The 13,633-nt window shown below is 41.7% G+C and overlaps 1 pseudogene; it reads right to left on the bottom strand.

The window, feature by feature from the left end:
- Positions 1–4,790: 4,790 nt before the first annotated feature.
- LOC124663044 overlaps positions 4,791–13,633 on the bottom strand; it is a 16,870-nt pseudogene continuing 8,027 nt past the window's right edge.

Raw genomic sequence — 13,633 nt, 5'->3', positions numbered from 1 at the left:
GATCCGTAGATCCTTTCCCCAAGCAAAACCATCCTCATCCACCTCAACCTTAATGAACTTGCCTACCCAGTCTCCAATCAACTGACCGTACAGTTTATTCATTTTGTCCATGGGCAGATCCAGCACCCTAACCCAAAGTTCCAGGGTATCAAAAATCATATCTGAAGGACGAACTGAACCATCAAAGTCCCTAATCAGCACCACATTGAAATCAAATTGCCACGGACCCTTCTTCAGCGCATGGTACCAATCACCCTCAGATGTAAAGCGAACCACGAACCTGTTCTCCCCCAGATCCTTGAAGAAAGCCGGCCTATGGAGGCCCCATGCCCTCTGCATCGCCTGATCACCAATTTCCTCGGGGAGCAAACCTTCCCTACCACCGCCCTCTTCGGTTTTGGAACACTAGCCGCCACAGAATTCTTGATTACCAGACCCGTGGCTTCCTTGTCGGTTAAGAGAAGGTCTCCCATCTTCGCCGACAGGCCCGCCGCCAGCTCCTCCGCACCCGCCTTGGCCGGAGACCTAGACGGGGGCCTCGACGGACTCCCACCTCGCACACCAGAACGAGCAGACTCCATCACCCGATCCGTCTCCGCAACCTGTGTCGCCGAGAGACAGGGTGAAGACTCTCCCTCCTTGCGCGCAGAGCCGCTCCCGCCATCGGGATCGATCCTGCCGCCGATGACAACCACCCTCGAGAAGGAAACCCTAGCCTACCACGATCGCCTCGCCGATCGCCCTAGCGCCCCTTCTTTTGGTGGACCCACGTACACTTAATATAAAACATTTTGGAAAGAGAAAAATACATGTGTGTTATGTCAAACATGTACAATGCCAATAATCGTCACCGCCAAGATCAAAGAAGAGGCAAGGAATTGGGTAACTGCGGGAGCTAAACGAGTGATATTTTAACGTGGGAGTAGACCGACCCGCACGTTTGGGACCTGGCAACGGGCGAGGCGGAAATCATGGGCATTGAACCGTGCTATGCGATTAGCACTTAATATTGCAGCTAATTAATACATGTGATTTACGTTTCCTATACGAGCGAGATACAGAAAGGAATACTTCACTGGGTTCCATGCACTGTGAGTACTTACTCACTCAGCATTAATATTTGTCCTTGCAAATTGATGGATGGCACACATGAGTCAATGCCAATATTGTGTGTACGGGGCACATGCACGGTGTGGGCATAACTCATCTGTTAAGCACAACAATTTAGGGTTAGCATCATTCCCAAAAATTATGATTTCTACTGTTCTAAATTGAACACATTGTGTTAACGATGCAGATAGTCAAAAGTTGTGATTATGTCCTAATCCAAATTGAACATTTTGTACTAAATGGTGCAGATAGTGAAAATGTGACACTATTTTTTTTCTTAGAATTAAATTAGGAGCGGTGTCAACACCCACCATATGAATTTGCAGACAATCTCCATGTACCAAGTCACCCGACATATTAAGTTGGATTACTTCCTTAACTACACATAGTCAAAATGATTAGTTTGAAACACAAATTCTTAAACAAACTTTCTTTTATCAATGGTACAGATAGAAAAAAAATCCAAATCAAATGGTTCCTGTTATAACAATAGGAGTTTTTTTTTTTGAGGGGATAACAATAGGAGTTTCTGAATTGATTCTCAGCTTTGCACGCGAGGAAAAAAAGTTGATCGAAATATCAGGCTGGATTACTGGAAAGGATTACTTGCAAGACATCATCATGAATAGCACATTACACATGTAAATTGGGGGTTATGATCTGACAGCATTTCTCGAGAAGGAAGCATTCGACAAAATTTAAAAAATGCCTAATAGATAACTTTGAATAGTCAATCTGAGACCAACTGAAACTGCAAGAACTAAAAAAATGTTGCTAATCTACAGATTAATGAATATGCGATGCTTCCTCACAATGAGATACGTTGATTTTTCAGAGGTCATAAAGCACTTGCTAAGCTGTTGCTAGCTAATTAGATGCAAGCAGTAAGCCACAAATCCAAGTATAAGAACATTACACGGGAATATCATGAGAAAGAAAAGGGATTGGAGGGGATGCAGACAGACATATCCTGACTGAGAGGAGAAATAGGCTAAACAACTAGTAAAAAAGTTGCAGAGAATCTCCAAGTACCAGGTCGCCCGGCGTTCCCGCTGGTGTTGGCCCTTCAGCCACTCCACGGCGTTCCCGTGGCCGCGCCCGCGTCCGCGGCCGGCGGTCCTCGAGCCAATCACCGCAACCGGTCGCCCGCCGTTCCCGCTGCTGGCGGTCCTTGAGCCACTCCACGGCGTTCCCGTGGCCGCGCCCGCACCCGCGGCCGGCAGTCCTCGAGCCAATCACCGCGACCGGTCGCCGGCATTCCCGCGGCCGTGCCCGGTGTTCCCGCCACCGGCGCCCACGACGAGGACGCCGGGGCGCAAATCCGTCTTCCTCGTGACCAGCCTATCTTCCCCCATCCTCTATGTGGCCGTCCTCTTGGATCTGCTCCGAATAGAAGCACAGGAGGATGACCCACGGGAGGAAGAATTGGGGAGAGAGCAGGACTGCAGGAGGAAGATGGGGTGAGGATTTAATGCGAATTAATATGATGCGTGGACGAGTAGACGAATACACATCATATACCTGCCAGGCTGCCACAAATACATTTGCTGTAAAAAAACGTGGTGCTCTCCCATTGGATGCGTTTTCATCCTCGCCCGTACCCGGGTTCCATTAGCTATTTTCGGGGAGTAGACTTTGTAATAAGGTGCGATTGCAGCAGACCCTCGGAAGTTTGTGAACTATGTTAAAACTTTCTTTTTAATCGATGAGATGAGGCCATACTTTCTCCTTCGTTTCGAAAAAAAAAGATGTCATCAAGCATCTACAGTCAAAACGTTGCTATCGCAACCATAAATTTTTGTTCAGATGTCACTTTCGACGAACTGGGTCATCTCTTCTGAGCTTCCAAAGCCGGGATGATACAGGATGCGAAATGCAAAACCCCTGGCCCTAGGCGCGATATATAGGACGGGTTCGTTCAGGACACTTTGGCTTAAGGATGGTGGATGCGGAGCCTTCAGATCGGGACTGGCCAGGCGGCTGGATTATTCAAATCTGTCTCCAACCTGTATGCACGAATGTCGGTATGTGATCATGAGATCTGGATCTACACAACCCTTCATGTGCTAATTAAGCTAAATCGAGACCAGAACAGATCTGCTCCGGGGCGTAGACGTCGCTCTCCTGACCGGTCTAGCAAACTGCTTTTCGTCAGACTGAAGCAATCTGAACTGCCGTCCCTTAATTAAGCTCTTTTCAAGACACAACAGCAACTCCACTCAGTAGGCTGTTGGTTGGCATTGCAATCACCCACGCGCACAACGCGTACTTCCGGTTTAGGTAACTACCACCAGCAATTCCAATCCCGACAAGCTTAAAATTTTACACATCTTTCAGCATCTGATTTATCTTCTCAATTACAACTACTCCCTCTCGTGAATGTGTAAGGCTCAAAATTCGTGAAAAACAAATACTCCCTCTGTCTCATGAAATTTATCTTAGATCCATCTAAATTTAGATATATATACACATTAGGTAATGTCTAAATACATTTAAATTTTAATAAATCTAAGATAATTTTCATGGGACGGAGGGAGTAGCACTCTAAAATAGAAAAATTGCTTACGTTTCATCACACGGAAATCAAACTCAATAACAGTAACACATGATCTCCTCATTTTCTACACACGCTTAGCTCATTGGAGGTAAGGGAATGAAAGATGAGATGGATGGTGAATACACTTCTCAATACACTTTCTACCCCACGTCATAACTCGTCCTAAAAATATTATGTGTCCACTTATTTGTGGATGTAGTAACAACTTTATAGTGGAGGGGTCATAGATAGTATCATACATTAAAAAACTAACGTGTTACTGCAATTAATAATGAGAGAGATCATAGTGATATCATATAGGGGCAGATCCACTAGGATGCAGATGGGTACCATGGGACCCCTACAAAAATATAAGAACTTTTTTTATCTAGTAGTGTTTGGGTTGATTCTATGTGTATATTATGTGCAAACAAGATAAATTGATAAATATTTGTAGTCAAATTCAAACTAATGAAACAACTAAGAGGTCGTTTGGTATCCATCATTTGGGCCTGAAATCCTAGAATTCATTTTGAAATTTCATAGGTGGGCTGTTTGGTTGCCATAAAATTGGGCCGTAATTTCATTTAGGAAATCCAGCAAAATGACTCCATGGGTAAACACGATTCCAAGCTGAGACCTATCATTTGCGTTTCTCTATGGAAGCCATTTACAAATTCAATATCGAATTCTGCTGTCATGTGCAATTCCTGTGGCAACCAAACAAGTGTCCATTTATGGAATTACAATGTAAAATGCTACAAACGAAATGAAAGCCTGGCTACCAAACGACTTCTAATATAATTTAGTCCAAATACGGAGTGCAATAGAGAATATTTTAAGCTTCTCATCTGTTCCCTTAGTTCTGCAACCAGATTGTAGGTAGACACCGTATTATAGCACGTAAAACTCGAAAAGTTAATAAAATTTTCATTGAAATTCTACAAATCAATAAATATAATAAAAAATCTACTAATACATCATACACTATTGAGTAATACACTAATAGCGGCATCGATTTCATATACATGATGCATTGATTTAACTTGATCGATCTGCGTGTACCTACATTTCTCTCTGCATCTTGCAATACAGCTCAGTCCACTTCGTGTCGGCACGTCGCCGGCCCACTCAACAAACGCAGTCACTTGGCGGCGCTCGCCGTGGCCGTGCCGCTCCTCTCCTCGAGCCACGACGTCACGTCGGCGTAGATCCGCTCGACGTCGGCCGGCGGCTCGGCCATGAGCATGTGCCACATCCCGGGGTACAGCTTCAGGGTCTTGTCCCTGCTGGACGCCCGCTCGTGGAGCAGTCTGCTCCCCTCAGGGTCGACGACCACGTCGTCCTCGCCGTGCAGCACCAGGAACGGCAGGCTCACTTCCTCCAGGTTCTTCTCGATGTCCAGGCTGACCGCCAGGAGCTCGTTGCCTGTCTGCAGCGCGAGCTTTCCCTTGTACATGTACGGGTTGGAACGGAACTGCGGATGGATTCAGACAGAGACGCGAAAATTAGAACACTTACTTTTCTCTTGGTGAAATCTTAGAAACGAGCAGCAGATGTCACATCTATATATGTCTTCTCTGTTCTTGCTAGCCTGATAGAAAGGGAGTAGTTTTCGCACTGCTGCTACCTCTTTCTTGAACTGGGGATCTTTACAGACTTTGTCGAGGTTGTCTGGGGAAGGGATGACTCTCCAGCTAGGCGCAACTGTGCAGATCATCTTCAGGGCGCCCACCACCAGCGGATGAGGCCGCGTGTCCTCACCAAGCTGATATCAGGTCAGAATCGAAAAAATGTCAGCGATGTTCAGAGAACATAACTGAGCTATCAGGCGTCATTTTCATCGTGAGAATTTTAAGACCATCTCTTCTTGAAATAGCAATAGCATGAAAAAATTACGGGGACATGTTTATTCACATACAAAGATGAAAGATCTAAGTCAATGTGAGGACCTTGCACATGGGAGCCAGCAAGACGGCGCCGTCCCAGTAGGTAGGATCCTTCCTGTGGAGCTGGATCACCACGGTCCCTCCCATGGAGAAGCCGTAGAGGAACCTCTTCTTCATCTTATTCTCCGACTTCTCTGACATTGCCAAAATCAAAACTCCATCGAGCTTTAGCACGAAGAACGAGCGCAAAATTGTGCTCCGAAACCTGCTTATATAGTGGAGTTGTGAATTAAGAGCAACTAATTCTTACCGCACACGCTCTTGAAATAGTCGGCGCGGTCCTTGACGATGTTGCTGAAGCTTGATATGTAACCTTTCAAGCCTGAAGATTTCCCATGGCCCTCTTGATCTATCCCGTAGACAGCGTAGCCGGCGTGCACCAAACGCGCGGCGGTGTCTAAGTGACAGGGAAGTGTCACTTCGTCCGTTTTGGATCGCTGAATCGTTCCAAATCTTTTTCTCGGGCCATTATAACTTTCTGAATCGATTAACAAAAACTGTAGCACTTACCTGCCATCGATATGCTGCACTCTCCTCCGTAGCCTACATGTTTTAAGACGAAACATAATGAATTTTCTTTCCTTATTTTTGCAAGATTGACGAACTACAGGATGGAAATTAAGGAGGACGAACAGGTACCATGGCAGATAAAGATCAAAGCCTTGATCTGTAGTTTCATGGGCGTCCATTTGCAGGTGAAGAGCCTGCTACCTCGTGAATTCACAGTGAAGCCCTGCCCAAAGTATGCATCTATGCTTTAGCAAACACATGTTCATATAAAAGATCCCTGGTTTCAAAGTTTTCTGGCAAACATTCATAGAACAAACCTCTTCATACTTGATACCATCTCTGTAGTGAGCCTGCAGAGATCACAAAATCCCAGGAGCTGAGATTCACAGGAGACAAAAGCAACGTGAATGAAGAAAGAAGAGCAGGTTACTTCTGAATTTACCATGGGAAAGCTTTTCGAAATGCCGCGTATGGATATGCCAAACGATCCAAGTCTCCAAGCAATCTCAGAACATAGAAGTAAGGAACCTATGAAGATTAAAAAGTAAGTGCTGAATATACCTTTTTGAAAGAAAAAAAACTGATTGAGACGAAGAATTGTTTTCGGGCTTCAGAGAAGAAACACGCACATCATGCTTGAGCAGTAAGGGACTGCATCCTTTCTAGTCTTGCTGGGAAGATAGTGTGCCTGGTCTAGCACGATTCGCAGTTGACCAACATGCTTTTTTAATCAACGGCGGCACTGTCGCCAGTGCTTATGCATGGGATACATCGTGCTGGGAAGACTTCGGAAAGTCAAAGCGTATTCGCAAACAGTAAGGACCTATGGATATAAAAAAACGTAAGAACATGAAAAATGTAGGATTGCAATGGCGCTCACTACAATCCTACAAGAATTCGTATAAACCTAAGTTTGTTTGATTCTGTCGCATGAAAAGCAAAAGGTTCGCAAATAGAAGTATGAGTGGATGTTAGATTTCCCATAAAATCTAGTGCAAAAGATTGCTTTAAAAAATTCCTATGAAAATTCATCAGACAAATCAAACAACCATCGTAGTAAAATTTTCTACGCGATTTAATCCTACAAAATTCTTATGCAAATTGTTTGATAGAATCAAACAAACCCTAAGGCTATAAGAAGTTACTAAGTACGATTCCATAATTCTTATCTTACTTTTAGTTCAAATTTAATTTACAATAACGTCAAGATTTTTTTTCCAAAGGGGGACATAGCCCTGGCCATTGATGCATGAACATTATTGGCTTATTATAGTTCAAGTCTTACAAAGGATTATATCATGGGTTACATATAGTCGATACATGAATTAACCATCTAAAAAGAGAGAAAACATAAAGTGACTCTGCACTAAATGTTAACCTAAGATCAAAACATCAGTTGTGTTGTATAAATCTGGTTATAGGAAGGATCACATATGAATCCAATTCATAGCCAAGGAATTACCTGCATAAACATTTGAATTTGCATTGTTAAAAATATTATCATTCGAGTATTCCTTATGTCACAAAAAGTAAAGCACAGACTCCAACTCGGATTTGCAGTTTATCTTGTTTCGCAGCCCCCGCTAGACAATTTCTGAATAAATTTGTGATATTTGTGGGAGCGATAATATTGCAATCCTATAAGCAATGCGCAACATTTTTTTGTTGCTAAAGGACATGGTATAAATAGATGTTGTATTGATTCATCTTGAGCATAAATGACAACATCTTTTATTCCCTTACCAATTTCTCTTAGCTAGATTATCTTTTGGGAGCCATAATATTGCAATCCACATAAACAATGAGCAACATTTTTTTTTTGCTGAAGGATATGGTATAAATAGATGTTGTACTGATTCATCTTGAGCACAAATGACAACATCTTTTATTCCCTTACCAATTTCTCTTAGCTAGATTATCTTTCGTGAGCGATACCGTATAGTGCAAGAACCACATAAAGGTTCTTGTCTTGAGTGGTACTTCCATTTTCCAAATGTTGTTGCGAAATAACCTTGTATGATCATTCATGCAATCAAGATGCAATGATTTAACCGTGAAAAAATTGTAAGTTGTTAGCTTCCAAACAAAGCATCTGGTTGCATGGACAGTTGGATATCCATGAAAAGGGTACATAGATGGAGCCATCTTTCTCCTCTATTACCTGTTAGAGGTTTCCTAAAACCTATATTTAATGGCACTTGAGACATAACATTAGCAATCGAAACTTGTTTTCTATGTACTATTTTATATAAAGATGTGTATTGTTGAGAAAGAGGTGTGTTCCCTAGCCACGTATCTTCCAGAAAAGGGTTCCCTCACCATTACCTACCGTGAAGGAGCCTTGCTCAAAAAACTCATCTTGTATTTTCATTAGACCATTCTCGAAAGGGGAGTCTAACGACTTTGGCTTAACTTGAGACAAAGACTTGAAGTGAAGATATTTATTATGTATTAGCTCTGGTCATAAACATTTTTCTGTTAAGAGTTTAAGTAGCCACATGCTCACTAACACGTTTTTATCTCTACAACTTTAACTCCTAATGCCCCCACCCCCCACCAACACACACACACACATCCTTCGGTCTACAAATGATGTTTCATCGAGTAGAGTCTATAATTTTTTATGGCATCACTTTGCTAAAAAAAACTTAATCTAAAAAAATACAATCTTTTCCTTACCCCTTTAGGTATTTCAAAGAAATATAGCATAATCTTTGAGAGGCTAGTTAAAACTGAATTAATTAGCACCAACCAATCGTCGTAAGATAGTAATTTTACTACCCAACTTGGAAGCTTCTTCTCAAAATGATCCTCTATCGGTTACCATTCCCTATTCTCGTGTTTCGGTAGTGAATATGGATTCCTAGTTATCTAAAAATGAAAGATCCAGCTTCACACCCGAAAAAGTTAATGTATTGATCCTCTGCCTATTTTGTCTTACCGAAACAGAATACTTCACTCTTATGAAAGTTAACTTTTAATCCTCATAACTGTGCAAAGATACATAAAATCAGTTTTATATTGAGCTCCTTTTCTAAATTGTGCTCCATAAAAATGACTATATCATCCGCGTATTGCAAATTAGATATACCCCCATCCACTAAGCGGGGTACTAAACCATCTACTTGACCATCCACTTTTACTATTGAAACTAAAATTGCTATAATACAATAAGATTAAACAATAGCGGATCACGTTGCCTCAATCCATTATGGGTGTGAAAGTAGTGACATATGTCATCATTTCCGTGAACACCAAAACTCTCCAGCTAACAAAATTATTTATCCATTGGCATCATTTAGGATCAAAACCACTTAATCTTATCATACACTTTCTCAAATCTATTCTTAGTAAAACTCCATACATATTCATCCTACAAAGTTCATGGATTGTCTCATGAAGGATTAACACACACCCTCCCCCGAAAATATGCCTCCCTGGCATGAAAAATCGTTTGTGTTGGTATAATTACTATATGTGCCACCTTAGTAATAACACGATTATTGCTAACCTTTGTGAAGATTTTAAATCTTACATTCAGCAAACAAATCGGTCTGTATTGCTCAATTTAAACGACGTTCTCTTTATTTGGAAGCAAAATAATAGTGCCATAATTAAGATGAAACAATAGCAATTCCTCTCGCTGGAAGATTTCCAACATGTCCATCAAATATTTCTTAATAATTTCTCAAAAGTTTTGGTAAAGTTTTGCTTGGACCCTGTCTGGTATGGTCTGGAGCTTTATTTATTTTCATTCTAATTTTCATAATAGCCTCATACACCTCATTTTCTACAAAATCGAATGTAACAATGTTATTTTTCTCTTGAGAAATATGAGGTACATTGTAGGTTTCTAATTCGACCAAGGAGAAGTGGTTTTGGACCGGTGCCCCAAACAACCTTTTGTAGAATTTCGTGATGTAGTTTTAAATATTTTATTGTCCTATGATTGTTCCCCTCATCCTAATCGAGTTGAAAAATCTTCTTCCTTATATGCTTACCATTTGCAACTAAGTGAAAATATTTTGTATTGTTACCACCCTCTTGGATATGTTTCACCTTTGCCCACTGGACCCATTTAGACTCTTAGCCTCGATGTAGATTAGCAACTTTTTCATTAGCATCCCACGTCACTTTAGGCTCAGAGGCATTCAGAGATGTACTTTTTTACCTTAATATCTAAACTATCTATGATACTATCAAACACACATTGTTTATTTTTACTTTTTATATGCGCTACTAACGTTTCTAGCCCAACCTCGTAGAAAATTACGAATGTGGCAGAACTTATAATGCCAGAATTTCATAGGACTATTCCCGTGTGATAAGAAAGCCCACTATTTAGCCACCATATCATGGAAACCATCCTAGGGCAGCCAAGATAGCTCGAAGGAAAATAAGGTTATTACTTGAGGGTGGGTGATGGCCAGATTTTGATCTCTTGTGCCCACCACCTGCGCCTTGAATAAAGAGGGGAGCTGTGGTGGGAGGCGTGCAAGGCCCCCCTATATATGACATGGTGAGGCAAGGTAAATTGCATGTTTTTAGATGCTATTAGATGCCTTATATGTGGAGATTACCTGAGTGGGTTATAATGAAAAATGAAAAAAATTACAGTGGTGTTTGCTTGGTCTTCTTGGATTACCATCTCTTACTGTGCAAGATAATCAAGGCAAGCCTTGGCAGAATGATTATTGTTACAATGATGAACACCCCTACAACACCCAAACTATCATATGCATGGATAGCATACATGTTACTAAACACTAAAGCTTGAGCTTACTAAAACTACTTTTCAAGGTTTCCTCACGTTGATAGCTTGTTGGATGTGAATGTAAGAATCTAATGCATCATTGAACACACCAAGATGAAATATTTTACCTTGATGTGTCGTTAAAAACTTGTACATGTGAAAGTGGTAGTTGCACCATGTCGTAGAAAACCACCCGTCTGAATGTCGAGCCAAAGTGCTAACATACCTGAAGTGCTCGAAACAAAGGTACGGTTTACGATTGTCAACTTTGGTGTACACAAGTCATACAATTGTTTCTATCCACACATGTCTCCTCAACTGTAGTGACAAACCTCTCATACATGTTAATTGGATGCCAATCTCTCTGCACCGGTAGTGAGTGCATCGAAACCCAGATCAAATGTCTCGCTCTACACTGTGACAATATCAGTTTTTCGTGCTAATATTTTCACTTGAGATGACCAACTGATCGACACACCTGAAGAGTACAAAGTAGGTAGACGACGAATACTTCATTTTTTATCCCACGAGCATCATGTGTATTCGAGATAGCCTCATTGATGCATGTGTTGCATCACCCTGGCATTATGTCAGGGCATATGTGACATCACATGTCTCACTATTGTCTCCGGCGAACATTCTATGAGCAGTGGATACCTTTAGAGTTAGCATAAATCATAGACTAGGTTGTGGCTAGTACCAATTGTGGTACAAATTAGCTGAACCAATTGATATCTTCACGGTTGTAAAAAATTTAGGGGGCAACAGATACGCATATGCATCCAAACGGGAGGGCGGGTGAGGAATAAAATCGACGAGACCAGTTTCGATCTGTTTACCTCTGTCCATGATGTTGCTTGCTACTGATGAAGTCGACGATCTTGAACGTGCCATCGAGATCAGCTCCTTGTCGCCTCTAGATCCCCACAGACGGCGCCAATTGACAAGGTATTAATTTTTCAATGCCTATGGATTGTAGACTAGGGTTTAGTTGGATGTAGAGGGCAAGTAGATCTCGAAGGTTTCAGCCGAAAAGTACTCGACGAATACGAAAACTAGGGTTTGGGAAACAATGATTCGGTGCCTTCTGTGTCCCTCGACTCCCCCTTATATAGGAGGCGGAGCCGAGGGATTCGTATTGTACAAGTTACAGAGTCCGGGAAGGTTTCTAACTCCTCCCGCAAGATTATAAATAATGCTCCCTATTACAACTCTAGCTTTCCTTAATAATATCTTGGGCTCCCGAATCTTCTTATTCTTCGGGTAGTGGGCCTTCAGTAAACCCCGGGTACCATCATCGGCATGCCCATTGGGGATGCCTATGTCAACAGCCCCCCCACCCCGATCGGTCGTGTTGTCGCCATTGTGGATGGTGACGACGTGGGTGCTATTCTCTTTGGTAAAATTACTCCTTTGAACGAAGCTCCAAAGCTATTAGAATTACATATGACACACATGACATGAATTTAACTGGCAACATTTTCAATACATGCTAGACAAGTAAATCTAATTACTATCTTACCAAGGGACACTCCAAGAGACTGCTGGAATTATGCCCGAGAGCCAATAATAAAGTTGTATTATTCATATCTATAACTTTATAATTTGAAGTTTATGTTTCGATGCTATAACTATATTCTGATTTGGAGGAAACCTAGTTACATGTGTGGAGTAATAAATGTTAATAGAGTTCCCTAGTATCGCCTCTAAAACTTGTTCATATATTAGTGATAGTCTTATTTTCCTGACTATGGACATAAGTAATTCAATCCTTTGGTGAACAAAGCAAGTGCATGGCTTTTTGAGTCACAGAAAACAAAGCAGAATACCGATTGAAGATGGATCTGAAGCATTTATCATGCTCACTGTACATGTGAATCATACATGGAGAACCATCTTGCAGGCAAGACACACCAGGACCAAGCAAGAGAAAAGAAATCCACCGCAAATTACCAAGAACTACCCACTGGCCGATGCGCTTTGTGCGATGAGTGAGAGGATACAAACCATATCTTCTTTACGTGCCCGCTGGCTAGGTTTAGGTAGAGCGCAGTTAGGGAACTGCTGAGTTGCTCCTGGAATCCTTCATGCGCGGCTGACGTGTTTAGACTACTCGAATCTCGTAGCGGTCAGACTTAGCGTGTGATGTGGATGTGTTGTTCAGCCCTGTTATGGTCATTATGGAATATCAGGAACAAATTTACTATTGAGAGAAAGTTCCCTGTGCAGCCTGCTAAGCCAAAGTGCATTTCCCAGCCCGGAGGTGGCGTTTTGGCACACGCGTGCATATGCACCCATTATAGAAAATAATAAAAAAACAAATTAAAAAATGAAAAAAATCTGACATAATTTTTTGGGTATACATCGTGACATCCTATGTTCGTTCACAAGTTTTCATGGAAAAAAACATTTTGTGAGGTGTGTACAAAAAAAACAAAAAAATGTCATGTACGTAGTCGTGTTACAGCATCAAAATTTGTCTTTTTTACAGGAGCCACAGATTTTTGTAAAAAAATCTTGTGTACCAACATAAAATGTCTAGATGTACATGTAAAAATTTAGTTTAGAATTTTTTAACACTTCGAAATGTGGATTCACATAATGAGAGCATATGTTCCTACATTTCCTAGCCTGCTAACCTTTATACAAAATGTCCATCAATTTGCAGGTGTGGAAGTCAGTGGCTAGGAGACGAGACCGTGAGGCACTCGAGATGACGGCTGGCCGAATTAGAGCACTTCATGCTTCAGTTCGGGAGGGGCCGCCGTCGAGCTG

The sequence above is a fragment of the Lolium rigidum genome, chromosome 6 (assembly GCF_022539505.1).
Source record: "Lolium rigidum isolate FL_2022 chromosome 6, APGP_CSIRO_Lrig_0.1, whole genome shotgun sequence".
Lineage (NCBI taxonomy): Eukaryota > Viridiplantae > Streptophyta > Magnoliopsida > Poales > Poaceae > Lolium > Lolium rigidum.
This window is presented reverse-complemented; position numbering and strand designations above follow the sequence as displayed.